We start from the raw sequence: 12,470 nt of genomic DNA, 5'->3' as shown, positions 1-12,470 counted from the left end.
GTTGTGCCCTCACTTCCAGGCAGCAGAGACAGCAGCTCAAATCTCAGCAGGGCCCAGGCCCAAAGGCACAGCAATTACCTCCTGTGCCTGTGCCTGGCATCGCTTCCAATCCTACAGCAGAGGCTGGCACGGAACCACTGCTTCCTTCGGGAAATGCCGCCTTCTGCCCAGCCTCTGCATCCACTTCTGGAGAAAGCAAGAGGGATGGCTGGATCAGGTGGGGCTGTTCCCCACTGGGGAGGTGGCATCTTTAGGAGGGAATGCTTGTCAAAGACATCAGTAAGAATCAGGAAAATTCCTATAAACTTTTTGGGCAGGCCAGGGCCCTCCCTTCTCCAAACAGGTGCCCTTTCTCTTCTACCCAGTGACTGGAAAATCGCAGGGAATCTCAGGCCCGTGGTGCAGTTTGGGCTGCCTGTCAGCTGATGCCAAATGCCTTCCTGCAGAGGCTGGGCACAAGCTGCAGCCAGGCCAGGCAGGGAAACAGCCCTGCAGGGCGTGAAAGCAGCAGTGGGGCAGCGAGGCTGCCATGGATCCCTTCCTGCTGTGCCGGGCACGGCGTGTCCAGATGTGCAGCCAAAGGCCCCAGCTGCTGAGTCCCAGGGGAAGCATGAGGGAAATGCACCCACCTTGTTCGGCTTGCAGTAATTCTTTCACCATTTGTCCCGTGATTTTGAGTGGCTCATGGGGTTTCTTGTGACCGGTAGCTTTGTTCTTTCCCCTCGGAGGACCTTGGAGCAACAGAGTTCCATTTCCCAGGAACAGATCTCACAAAAGCAGGGCTCAGCCTGTGGGGTCAGCAGGGACACACCACTCACCCTTGCGATGGGAGCTGGGCTTGCGTGCAACATCCACCAAAGGACCTGGGAAAGTCCTCCCTGCAGGCACACCTGTAACACAACAGCCACAGAAGCTTCTGCCATCTCTGCTGATCTGCACGGGCACCACTGAGCCGCAGGAGCGGTGAGGGGATCGCGCAGGGTGAGGGCACACACGTGCATGGTTCTGTGCTGGCACCTGCAGCACTGTCAGGATATTGTTAAGAAAGACACAGGGACAACTTGCCTCCAGCATTCTTCAAGAGCCTTAAGCCATCATCCAGCAGGGCATCCAAATAGTGCAATTTGCCATCCCGATCTAGAAGGGAGCACAGATCAGAACCATTTCCCTGGTGTGTTGTGGCCCCCTCTGTCTCAGATAACAGGGCACTGCAAGTGGGTTGGGTAAGGTTGTGGGAGCCAGATGTGAATGGACGTGGCCAAATCTGCACAGGGGCCTGGGGAGCACTGGGCAGGCTCCTGGCCAATCCCCATCCTCTTTGCAGGCCCTGTGTAACATCCCTGGCGAGGTGGCTGGAGCAGCCCGGAGTGCATTTGGGCTCTCCCACTCCCAGAGCTAAAACTCTTGCTAAAGCACTATTGAAAAAATGCAGCAGGCACTGCCACAATCATCCCTCCCTCCCTCCCTCCCTCCCTCCCTCCCTCCCTCCCTCCCTCCCTCCCTCCCTCCCTCCCTCCCTCCCTCCCTCCCTCCCTCCCTCCGTCCCTTCCTAATTTCTTCTCTCCCTCTATTCCTCTTCCCCCTGAAATTCCTCCCTGAACGGAAAGGACATAACCAGGCCCTCTCCGGACACACTGGTGCCTTCCTGTCCTGCTCTGTCATTTCCCCACCATGGGAATGCAGTCGCTCCTAGGTTTCAGGATCTGCCTCCCACACAGGGACCCCAGCAGGACTGCTCAGTACCCGAGTGCCCTGAGCCTGCTCGGGATAATTGCCCTGGGCTGTGCCAGTCTTGTCTGTGCTGTGCCCGCACTGCCAGGCAGCAGACAGGGCAGCTCAAGCCTCAGCAGGGCTCAGGCCCAGAGGCACTGCAATTACCTCCTGGGCCTGAGCCTGGCATGGCCTCTCTTCCTGCGGCAGAGGCTGGCATGGAGCCACTGCTTCCTTCGGGAAACGCCGCCTTCCGTGCAGCCTCTCCATCCACTTGTGGAGAAAGGAAAAACAACAGCTCATCAGGTACGACTGATCCCCACTGGAGAGGTGGCATCTTCAAGAGGCAATTCTTCTCAAAGACATAAACATCCTGGGTAGCACAGGGCCCGCTTTCATCAAAACACCCGCCATAAGGGATCAGCCTGGAGACTGCAAAATCGCAGGGGATCTCAGGGAGGGCATGGCCTGTGGTGCAGTTTGGGCTGCCTGTCAGCTGATGCCAAATGCCTTCCTGCAGAGGCTGGGCAGAAGCTGCAGCCAGGCCAGGCTGGGAAGCAGCCCTGCAGGGCGTGAAAGCAGCAGCGGGGCAGCGAGGCTGCCATGGATCCCTTCCTGCTGTGCCGGGCACGGCGTGTCCAGATGTGCAGCCAAAGCCCCCGGCTCCTGTGTGCCAGGGGAAGCATGAGGCAAATGCACCCACCTTGTCCTCCCTGCAGCACTTCCTTCAGCATTTGCCACGTAATTTCTAATGGATTCTGGAACTTCTTGCCTGCCATGTCTTTGATCTCTTCTGGTGGAGGACCTTAAGAGAAAGTAGTTCTATTTCCCAGGAATGGATCCCACAAAAGCAGGGCTCAGCCTGTGGGGTCAGCAGGGACACACTACTCACCCCTGTGATGTGAGCTGGGCTTGAGTGCAGCATCCAAGGTAGGAGTTGTTGAAGGCGTCCCTGCAGACACATCTGTAACACAACATCCACAGAAGCTTCTGTCACCTGCTTCTTACCAGTCAGTCAAACATTATGCCGTGGTGGGACAGTGAGAACATACCTGCAGAATGCCCAGAGGGCTTCACAACTTCAGAGCGCCAGGCTAATGGAGAATCCTTCCCAGCATCCCAGTCTGGAAGCAAACCAAGATGAGAACTGTTTCCATTGTGTGCCAGGGCTGGCTCTGGCCCTGGGCTGGCGGCAGGGCTCCCGCTCGGGGCTGCTCCTGTGCCTTGGGCCTCTGGGCACTCAGGGCCAGCTCCGCAGCAGCTGCAGCGCCAGGGACGTTGCTGCACCAGTCCCGTTTCCCCGGGGCTCTGAACCAGCTCCAGAGGCCTGGAAGCCGAGGCGCCTCCAGCTGTGGCTGCTGCCGGGCCGGGCAAGGGCAGGCCCTGGGGGAAGAGCTGCTGCCACACAGCCCTGGCCAGGGCTGAGCCTGGCACAGCAATTACCTGCTGTGCCTGTGCCCGTGTCTGCCATCGCCTTCCTTCCTGCAGCAGGGGCTGGCATTGAAGATGGAGTGCTTCCTTCAAGAAATGCCACCTTCCACTGAAGCACTATGTCCATCTCTTGACAAAGGGAGGGAGACAGCTGCATCAGATGGAGCTGTTCCCAATTGGGTGGTAGCATCAGAGGTAATATTTGTGAAATTTAATTAGCAGGAAAATGGTCAGGTTATGGTGGCATGATGAGAGCACTTCCACCTCCAAACAGCCACCCTTTTCCTAATCTGCAGGGCTGGATATTGTGGGGGATCTCAGGATGTGTTACAGTTTGGGCTGCCTGTCAGTTGATGCCAAATAACTTCCTACAGAGGCTGGGCTGTAGCTGCAGCCAGGCCAGGCTGGGAAACAGCCCTGCAGGGCGTGAAAGCAGCAGCGGGGCAGCGAGGCTGCCATGGATCCCTTCCTGCTGTGCCGGGCATGGAGTGTCCAGATGTGCAGCCAAAGCCCCCGGCTGCTGACTCCCAGGGGAAGCATGAGGCAAATGCGCTAACCTTGTCTTGTCTGCAGGAGTTCCTTCAGCTCTTGCCTCATCTCTTTGGGTGATTCCAGGGATATCTTGTCTGTTCTGTCTTGGATCTTCCCTGTTGGAGTACCTTAGAGAGAAATATTTCCATTTCCCAGGAATGGATCCCACACAAGCAAGGCTCAGCCTGTGGGGTCAGCAGGGACACACTACTCACCCCTGTGATGGGAGCTGGGCTTGAGTGCAGCATCCAAGGTAAGAGCTGGAGAAGTCCTCCCTGTAGACACATCTGTAACACAAAAGCCACAGAAGCTTCTGTCACCTGCTTCCTGCCCGCTTGTCTACAATTCTTCCTTGGTGGCACACTGAGAACATACCTGCAGGAGGCTCCAAGGGCTTCAAAACGTTATTCATCCAAGCTGATGGAGAAGCCTTCCCAGCACCCTCATCTAGAACGGAGCACAGATGAGAACACTTTCCAGGGTGTGCTGGGATCCCCTTCTGCCACAGAGAACTGGGCACTGCCAGGGGGTCGGCTAAGGCTGTGGGAGCCAGATGTGAATGGACATGGACAAAGGTGCACAGGGGCCTGGGGAGCTCTGGGCTGCCTCCTGGTCACTCTCCACACTCTTTCCCTGCCCTCGGCAACATCCCTGGGAGGGGTGGCTGGAGCAGCGCATGGCCCCGGGCCTCTCTCCTTCACATACAAAACAAATCCTCACAAAAGCCCCGGGGAAAACTGCAGCAGGCAGTGCCACAGCTGTCGCTCCCTCCCTCCGTCCCTCCTGCCCTCCTTCTGCCTCGACACCTCCCGGATCCCAAGGGCCAACAGCCAGGCCCTCTCAAGACACACTGCAGCCTTGCTCTCCCCCTCTGTCCTTTCCCCACCGTGGGCACCCCGTGCAGTCGCTCCCAGGTTTCAGGACATGTCTCGCATGGAGGGACCCCAGCAGGACTGCTCAGTTACCCGAGTGCCCTGAGCCTGCTCGGGATAATTCCCCTGGGCTGTGCCGCTCTAGTCCAGGCTGTGCCTGCACTGCCAAGCAGCAGAGAGGGCAGCTCAAGCCTCAGCAGGGCTCAGGCCCAGAGGCACAGCAATTACCTCCTCTGCCTGGGCGTGGCATCATCTCCCTTCCTGCAGCAGAGTCTGGAATGGAGCACCTGCTTCCTCTGGGAAACGCCGCCTTATGCCCAGCCTCTCCATCCACTTTTGGCGAAAGGAAGAGGGACAGCTGGATCAGGTGGGGCTGTTCCCCACTGGGGTGGTGGCGCCTTCAGGAGGGAATGCTTGTCAAAGACATGGCTAAGAATCAGGAAATCCCTATAAACATTTTGGGAAGGCCAGGGCCCTCCCTTCTCCAAACTGGTGCCCTTTCTGTTCTACCCGGCGACTGGAAAATCGCAGGAGATCTCAGGCCCATGGTGCAGTTTGGGCGGCCCTTCAGCTGATGCCAAATGCCTTCCTGCAGAGGCTGGGCACAAGCTGCAGCCAGGCCAGGCTGGGAAACAGCCCTGCAGGGCGTGAAAGCAGCAGCGGTGCAGCGAGGCTGCCATGGATCCCTTTCCGCTGTGCCAGGCACGGCGTGTCCAGATGTGCAGCCAAAGCCCCCAGATGCTGAGACCCAGGGGAAGCATGAGGGAAATGCACCCACCTTGTCCTGCCTGCTGCATTTCCTTCAGCATTTGCCTCATGTTTTCGGATGGATCATGGGGTTTCTGGTGTCCTGTAGCTTTGTTCTTTCCCCTCGGAGGACCTTGGAGCAACAGAATTCCATTTCCCAGGAACAGATCCCACAAAAGCAGGGCTCAGCCTGTGGGGTCAGCAGGGACACACTACTCACCCCTGTGATGGGAGGCAGGCTTCTGTGTAGGAATCAGCAAAGGAGCTGGAGAAGTCCTCCCTGCAGACACACCTGTAACTCAACAGCCACAGAAGCTTCTGCCATCTCTGCTGATCTGCACGGGCACCACTGAGCCGCAGCAGCGGTGAGGGGATCGCACAGGCCGAGGGCACACACGTGCATGGTTCTGTGCTGGCACCTGCAGTGATGCCCCCCTGGCCCAGCTTTGGGCTCTGAGCTGGCAGCTCTCCCAGGGGAAAGGCCTTGACCTACCCTCAGCATCTCCCAGAGCCTCAGTCCTGGACGTGGCTTGGGAAGCTGCACCACCTTCACCAGCAGGTTCAGCTGCAAAGAAAGGCAGGACAGAAGACCTGTAAATCCACCAACAGAAACACCAGCCAAACCTCACTAAAAAGGTCACCACTACTCCTTGAAGTAAAATAGACTGATGCATGTTCAGACCTAAGCTTGTAAGCTGTAAAACCCATTGTTAGGAGAAGTAAAATATTTTATTTTAAACTGTATTGTTCATGAGATTGTTTTAAGTGAACTGAATATTTAAGGTGTGATATGCAAATTTATTTCAAAAAATAAAATATTTTAGTGCTTTTGTTATAACAGACAAAAGAAATAGAAGTAAAAGCTAATGAAACACTGTAAAGAATATATTAGAACAATAATATGATTCGTGAAAAATCGGAAAAAAATTAAGTATATAAGATACAAACCAGATTTAAGTTCCAAGAAACACTAAAAGTAACATTAAATCAGATAGGATATAACAAAAGCCGTTAGATATTTAATAAGGATCAAATTAAAATAAAGGAAAAAAGCCAAGTATAGCTGAAAGAAAGAGAAGTGTACAGACTAATTACAACTTTACAGCTAAAATGTCAAAGAAATAAAACTATAACAATTAGAAATAAGCAGATGCTATCCTAAATCCTGAAAAACAATTTAAAAGGCTCTTATAAATCTTATGAAGTAAATACTGAGAATGAGACAAATGACATCAGTGACTAGATCCCAAGGTGTAAGCTCTGCTACCAAGAAGATACACATCTTGGCCCTTTGGCTGCAACCCAAAGGGGCTTTGAGAGAGCTAGAGAGTTAAAACTGCAGAGGATTATTGTCACTGTATTAGTCATCCAAGCCCAAAAAGAATGAGCCATATGCACACTCCCAAGTTAGTGTAGTACGCTATAATTTTAACAAATTCAGAAGGTGCACTATGAGTAGTAAAAGACACTGCAATAAAGAAAATGTGAAATAGAGCAAAAAGAATAAAATGGCAAAATTTGTAAGCAATATATTAAAACTTTTTGTTCTGTAAGAGATAGACAAGAAATAAATCCTGAGAGTAGAATAAAGCAAATTGCTCAAGAATTAGAAAACAAGAACATGAGACAGTTATAAAGACACATTTTAGCAGGCAACATAAGAAAACATGAAAAACTTATTTTACAAATATTACCAGCCTTAAACGACTATGGAGTCAAAATATATCTAAATTACAATAAGCACATGCATTGATATAAAAAAATATAATTGACAATCCAAAGAAAAGAAATTAAAGATTTAGAATAATCTAACTTATGAGAAGAGCTGTTAATTTGTTAATTTTATACCCTGACTAGTAGTATAAAAGCGTAGTTTTAAGTTTTATAAATACTAAACATAAAATTAGAAAATAAGTAAGCTTTGTCAAAGTGTATCCTAAAAGTACAAATTTAATAAATTAATAGAGAAAGGGAGGGATTCTGATAGATTGTATGCACAAATTCATGCTGAGACTACAGTAATCTCGCCTAATGAAAATCCTAGCATACCAGAAGAGGGTTCCGGGCAATCAACATGCACCAAAATCCTAGCCTGAATATTCGTCCCCAGAAATGCTGATTCCAGAAGATTATTTCTCTGACCAAACCTCAGCAATGTGCATTCGATTTGCATCATCTATAAGATAAATGTGTGCCTCCTAGAATGCATATTGCAGGAGATTTTCCTCCAACAAAGTGAATTTTTTACCAGTTTTGGGGAAACTCTCAGCAAGAGCAGCAGCAAGAAAGGAAAAAATACATGAATATGCAAAAAGGATAAAAACAACCATAAGAAAGCAGAAAAACTCCTGCCCTCCACACCGCTTGGAGCTTGGAAATGGACAAAAAAGACTTTGATAGAGCTGTCCCTTCGTGATGCACAGGGGAGAGAAATGCCCCACCTGTCTCACCTGACGCTGTTAGCCTGCTTCAGGGCCAATCTGATATTTGCTTCTAGATTTTCTACGACTGAATTTTAATTATGGAATAAATTCTCCTTATTAATCAAAAAAAGCTAATTCATTTAAAACATGCGGGACTCCTGGAACCCTCATCAGGCAACCCAAAATATCCCTTTGTGCCTCTTCAGGTCCAGGCCCAGATGATCCCACAGAAGGAAATGTGCCCTCAGCCCAGGGATGCTCAGCATGGGCTCCCCCATGCCCTCGGGGCCCCGCCGCTGGGCACAGCAGCCCCTGCCTGGCTCCTGCCTGCCCACACCGTGGCCATCCACGGCTGCTCCTGGGCATGGAGCTCAGTCAGTGCTGGTGCCGGGTGGGCTTTGCTGCTGCTACCACCCGACATAACTGTGAAAACTCCAACTCTTTATTTGAATATAAAATGTGGGCCACGCCCTGCCCTGCCAGGCAAGGGCTGCCCACCTTCAGTCCTGGCCGGGGAACAGGACCAGGGGGCTCAGGGGCAGAGGTTCTCGTTGAGGAGCGGTGGGTTTTGGGATGGCCTCGTGACACTGCTGCAGCCACGGCAGGGTAGATAGGGGCAGAAGTGGAGAGCTGAGGTCATGGCTCAAATTCTCGCTGCCTGCGTTGTTAGGCTGGTCTTCTGGAGATGGAGAGGAGCACCTGTGAAGAGAGGAGGTGGCTGAGGCCCCAGCTGCCAGTGGCACACAGGGACCCTCCCGCACAGCTGGGCCCAGTCCTGGCCTCCACGGCTGCTCCTGGACATGGAACTCAGGCAGTGCTGCTGCCAGGTGGGCTTTGCTGGTGCTACCTCCCAGGCACTCGCGTGACAACTGCATCTCTTTATTGCAGCAGAAGAGCTGATTTGGGAAGTGCTCTGCTGCCCCATGTCTTCAGCCCCACTAGCTGCCCACACCCACAGTGGCACTGGGCCGCCCCCAGAAAACTGTCGAATCTGGGCTGTGGCTGCAGGGCACAGCTGCTCTACAGCACAGGTGGACTGCCTTGGGGGTAGGACTGCCCTGAGGGTAGGGACAAGGAACAGGGTGAGGTCTGCTCTATGATTTCCGAAGGTGATTATTCTACAGACCATCAGGGGCAGGCCAACACTGCACTAAAGGCATACACCAACTTACAAACAATGCAGGGTCCCAGGGGAGGATCCAATCTTTAGCCAATTGGGAGAAACTGAGGGTGGAACACCAGGCGGGGAATACAAGGTTTAAACCAATTGGGGATTACAGGGGAGGAGAAGAACTTAAACAAACCAATGGGGTTCCGAAGGATACAAAATTGATAGGAAAATTTCTAGAGCAAGGGGCAAGCTTGGAGAGGGACTGACATGCAATGGGAGGAGGAACAGTGAACAAAAGGGCAGGTCTTTGGGGAAATGGACAAGTGGAGCAAAACCAACACATGGGGTAAAGGAGCAAGCCCTTGGTAATAAAATATGCTATAACAATAGAAAATAAGGGGAGGGGTATAAAACTGACTGCTAGGACCGAATTACAATCAAAGACATGAACTGCAGTGCCGAAACTCTGAGTTGAGGTTCAGTTGAGCACTTCCAAATAATTTCCTGGCAGAAACAGATAGCCAGACTTGCCCTTATCACATGCAAACAGAGGGTTCCCCAACAGCAACCCATTCTGAGGCTCTTCTGGGAATGGGAAACACGTGTTGTGGGGTCGGCCACATCTGTGGGAGCGATGGGGAGCGTGAGCCCGTGCTGTGCTGCACTGCTGAGCTGGCAGCACGGTGGATATGGGCAGGACGTCCTCTGTTTCCCCCAGAGCTGGGGCCTGCAGGCACCTTGCCGGCCCTTGGCACAGGCTGTGCCAGCCAACAAAGCCCAGCAGGCCGGGAGGAGAGCCCGGGGGCAGCGCAGCTGCTTGGGCAGTGGCTGCTGCCAGGGACACGGGCCAAAGCCATCCCTGAGCAGCCACTGCCACCTCTGGCCCTCCCTAACAAATTCTAGGTTACATCTGTGAATTGCATGCTACACTTTCCTTCATGTTTTTCCCAATACCAGGACGTTTCTATGTATAGTAATGCCCTTGAGAATCTCTGATTATTTTCAGGTTTTATTTTCTTTTTTTTTTTTTTTTTTTAGTTGAGACAGATGAAACAGCCTTATTGGTCTTAGTTTTGGCAGGTCTGTTTTTTTTCTTTGCATGATGGTTTACTTATTATCTACATTTAAGCTTGTTTTTATTTATGGGTTTTTTGTTCCCCAAGCAATTATTTTGACAGTCTTTTGTTCACTTCTTACTTAATGTTCCATAGATGAATAGTTTGGACTCTCTTTTTATAGTAATATGAAGATCTGAGAAAGCTCTATTTTTAATTTTGATAACATTCTCTCTCCCCGCTCCTAGCTTTCACAATGATCGTTTTTGAAACATCACTGAGGATAGACAGAGTTATTTGGGAAATAACCAATAGGCTTGGCTTAACCTGGGTATTGGATTATTATTTTCAGTGCTATAAACCTACATTGCTTCAAGGTTCACACCACGGTCCTGATTTGTGGCTCAATGCATGGATGACTGAATTAAAAGAATGTTTGTGAGGCAGCTGAAGAGCTTAGACCTCAGCGATTAAAATTCCTGGGAGGAGGAGGTGGAGGAAGAAAGGATAAAATCCTGATTCAAAGTGTTTTTTCTCACTTCTAGTATGCCAGAAGTATGGTAGACTACACCTGTATTCAAATGGCATTTACTTACAGAACAACTCTCTACAGTGTCAGACTCCAGGAGAAATGACTCAACACTTTGCCTCCCAATGCATCAGCTTTAATTCTAGTGAGAGGTAGACCTTAATTACAGTCCGATTAGAGCAAATCAACAAAGCAGTCTTGCCATTGTGAGAGTGGCAAGAGGAATTTGCTTGTGAACAGATGAATATGTCCCACTCAGTAATGAACAAAATTTGCCCTGACTTGGAAGAAAGTAGACAAGGAGCAATGCAGTATTTGGGTTTTATTCAGGGATAAATGGGGCAAGAAGCTGTAACAACTTACCTGTTTTACAGAACACAAGTACTGATATGGCCAATAATGAACCCACATGAAGGGATCTTCAGGACATTCCTTTATTTCTCTAACGAGGAATGGGCAGCAAAATGCTGGCATTTATCTGAACTGGAAGCCGTGTTCCTCTCCTGTTTCTCCTTGAGCACACTGAGTGTTATTTGCAGACTTCACTGTCCAGCCCATCAATCCTCTCATGGCCAATTGCTAAATGGCACTAGTACCAAAATACAGGTGCCAGCACAATCAGCCCAGCACTAATGCAGCACTGCTTTGATGGTTCACAGGAGCACAGAATGGCTTGGGTTGGAAGGGACATTTAAAGGCCATCTTGTCCCAATGCCCTGCAATGAGCAGGGGACACCTTGAACTAGGTCAGGTTGCTCAGAGCAGGAGCTTGAATGTCTGCAGGGATGGATGTCCACCTCTCTGGGCAACCTGTGCCAGGGTTTCAAAAGCAAATGTGTAAAATGTGTTTGTTTCATCTAGTCTGAATTGACCATCTTTTAGATTAAAACCATTCCCTCTCTGTCTGGTCACAAAAGGCTCTACTAAAAATTCAGTCCCGTCTCTTTACAAGCCCCCAGAAGACACTGAAAGGCAGCAATCAGGTGTCCCTGGAGTCTTCTCTCTTCCAGGCTGAACACTGCCAGCTCTCCCAGCCTGTGTCTCCAAAGCAGAAGGGCTCCAGCCCTCACAGCATTTTGTCCCTCCTCTTGACTAGATCTCACGGGACCATGTCCTTCCTGTCTTGGGGACCCAGAGCAGGATGCAGTACTCTGTCGTGGGAGAGATCGAGACACTACAAAGCAACACAGTCCATTTCCAGAAGGCTTCAAACCCTGTTTTTATTCTAGCCTGCATGCTTTTTCTCCATTCTTACAAAGCTCTTAAGTTTATACTTTACACATTGGTCACGAGATACAAACAAAATACTCACTGAAATAGGGAGTTGCAGGTTTCTCTTATTTATCCTTCTTTCTTTCTTGGTTTCTATGTCAACAACCTTGGTAGAAAATTCTTTCAGGGGTTAGCATGGATCCTCTTATCAAACTTCTCGATGGCTCACAGAGGTCACTGTAAAACCTCTTCCACAGTACTCCAGGTGGGGTCTCACCAGAGCAGAGAGGTGGAATCACCTCCTTCAACCTGCTGGGCACTCTCCCTTGGATGCACATGGCTGCCTCATGTCCAGCCTCTCTTCTAGCAGCAACCCCAAGTCCTTGGTGGAGCTGCTCTGCATCCCTTCATGTCCCAGCCTGTGAGATCAGCTGAGCTGGGACTGTGTCACAGCCCTTGGGCCGAGCAGCTGGGCAGGATGAGCTCGCTCCCGAAGAAGGCAGATCCAGCTCCCGAAACAACTGCACCCTGGCCATGAGCTCACAGCAGGCTCTGAGGTCCCAGAGGTCCCAGAGCCCCGTGGTTGCACAGCAGCACAAGGAGCCAGCAGTCAGTCCCTGAGCACAACTGTTGCGGCAGCAGCGACGGTGGCAGCAGCGGTGCTGACGTTGGGACAGCGGTGTCGGGACAGTGGTGGCAGCAAGAGCTGCGGGACTGGCGGAGGACAAGGCACCATGGCCCTTGCTCTGCGCCTCCTACTCCTGCTGCTCCTGGCCGTGGCCCTGCCTGCCAGGGCTGCCCAGGCTGCTCCGCTGCAAGCGCAGGGAGCAGGTGAGCCGGCAGCCTGGC

General features: G+C 51.3%; 1 long non-coding RNA gene across 1 annotated transcript; it reads right to left on the bottom strand.

Annotated features, from left to right (window-relative positions):
- Positions 1 to 1,960: 1,960 nt before the first annotated feature.
- Positions 1,961 to 2,677, bottom strand: LOC135307528 (uncharacterized). Its single transcript, XR_010368268.1, has 3 exons — positions 2,603 to 2,677; positions 2,414 to 2,515; positions 1,961 to 1,983 (listed from the first exon to the last, which is right to left on the bottom strand). It is a non-coding gene; the product is annotated as an uncharacterized LOC135307528 (long non-coding RNA).
- Between the last annotated feature and the right edge of the window lie 9,793 nt (positions 2,678 to 12,470).

Source organism: Passer domesticus, chromosome 9 (assembly GCF_036417665.1).
Source record: "Passer domesticus isolate bPasDom1 chromosome 9, bPasDom1.hap1, whole genome shotgun sequence".
NCBI lineage: Eukaryota > Metazoa > Chordata > Aves > Passeriformes > Passeridae > Passer > Passer domesticus.
The sequence above is the reverse complement of the archived record's forward strand: the minus strand, read 5'-3'. Positions and strand labels throughout refer to the sequence as shown.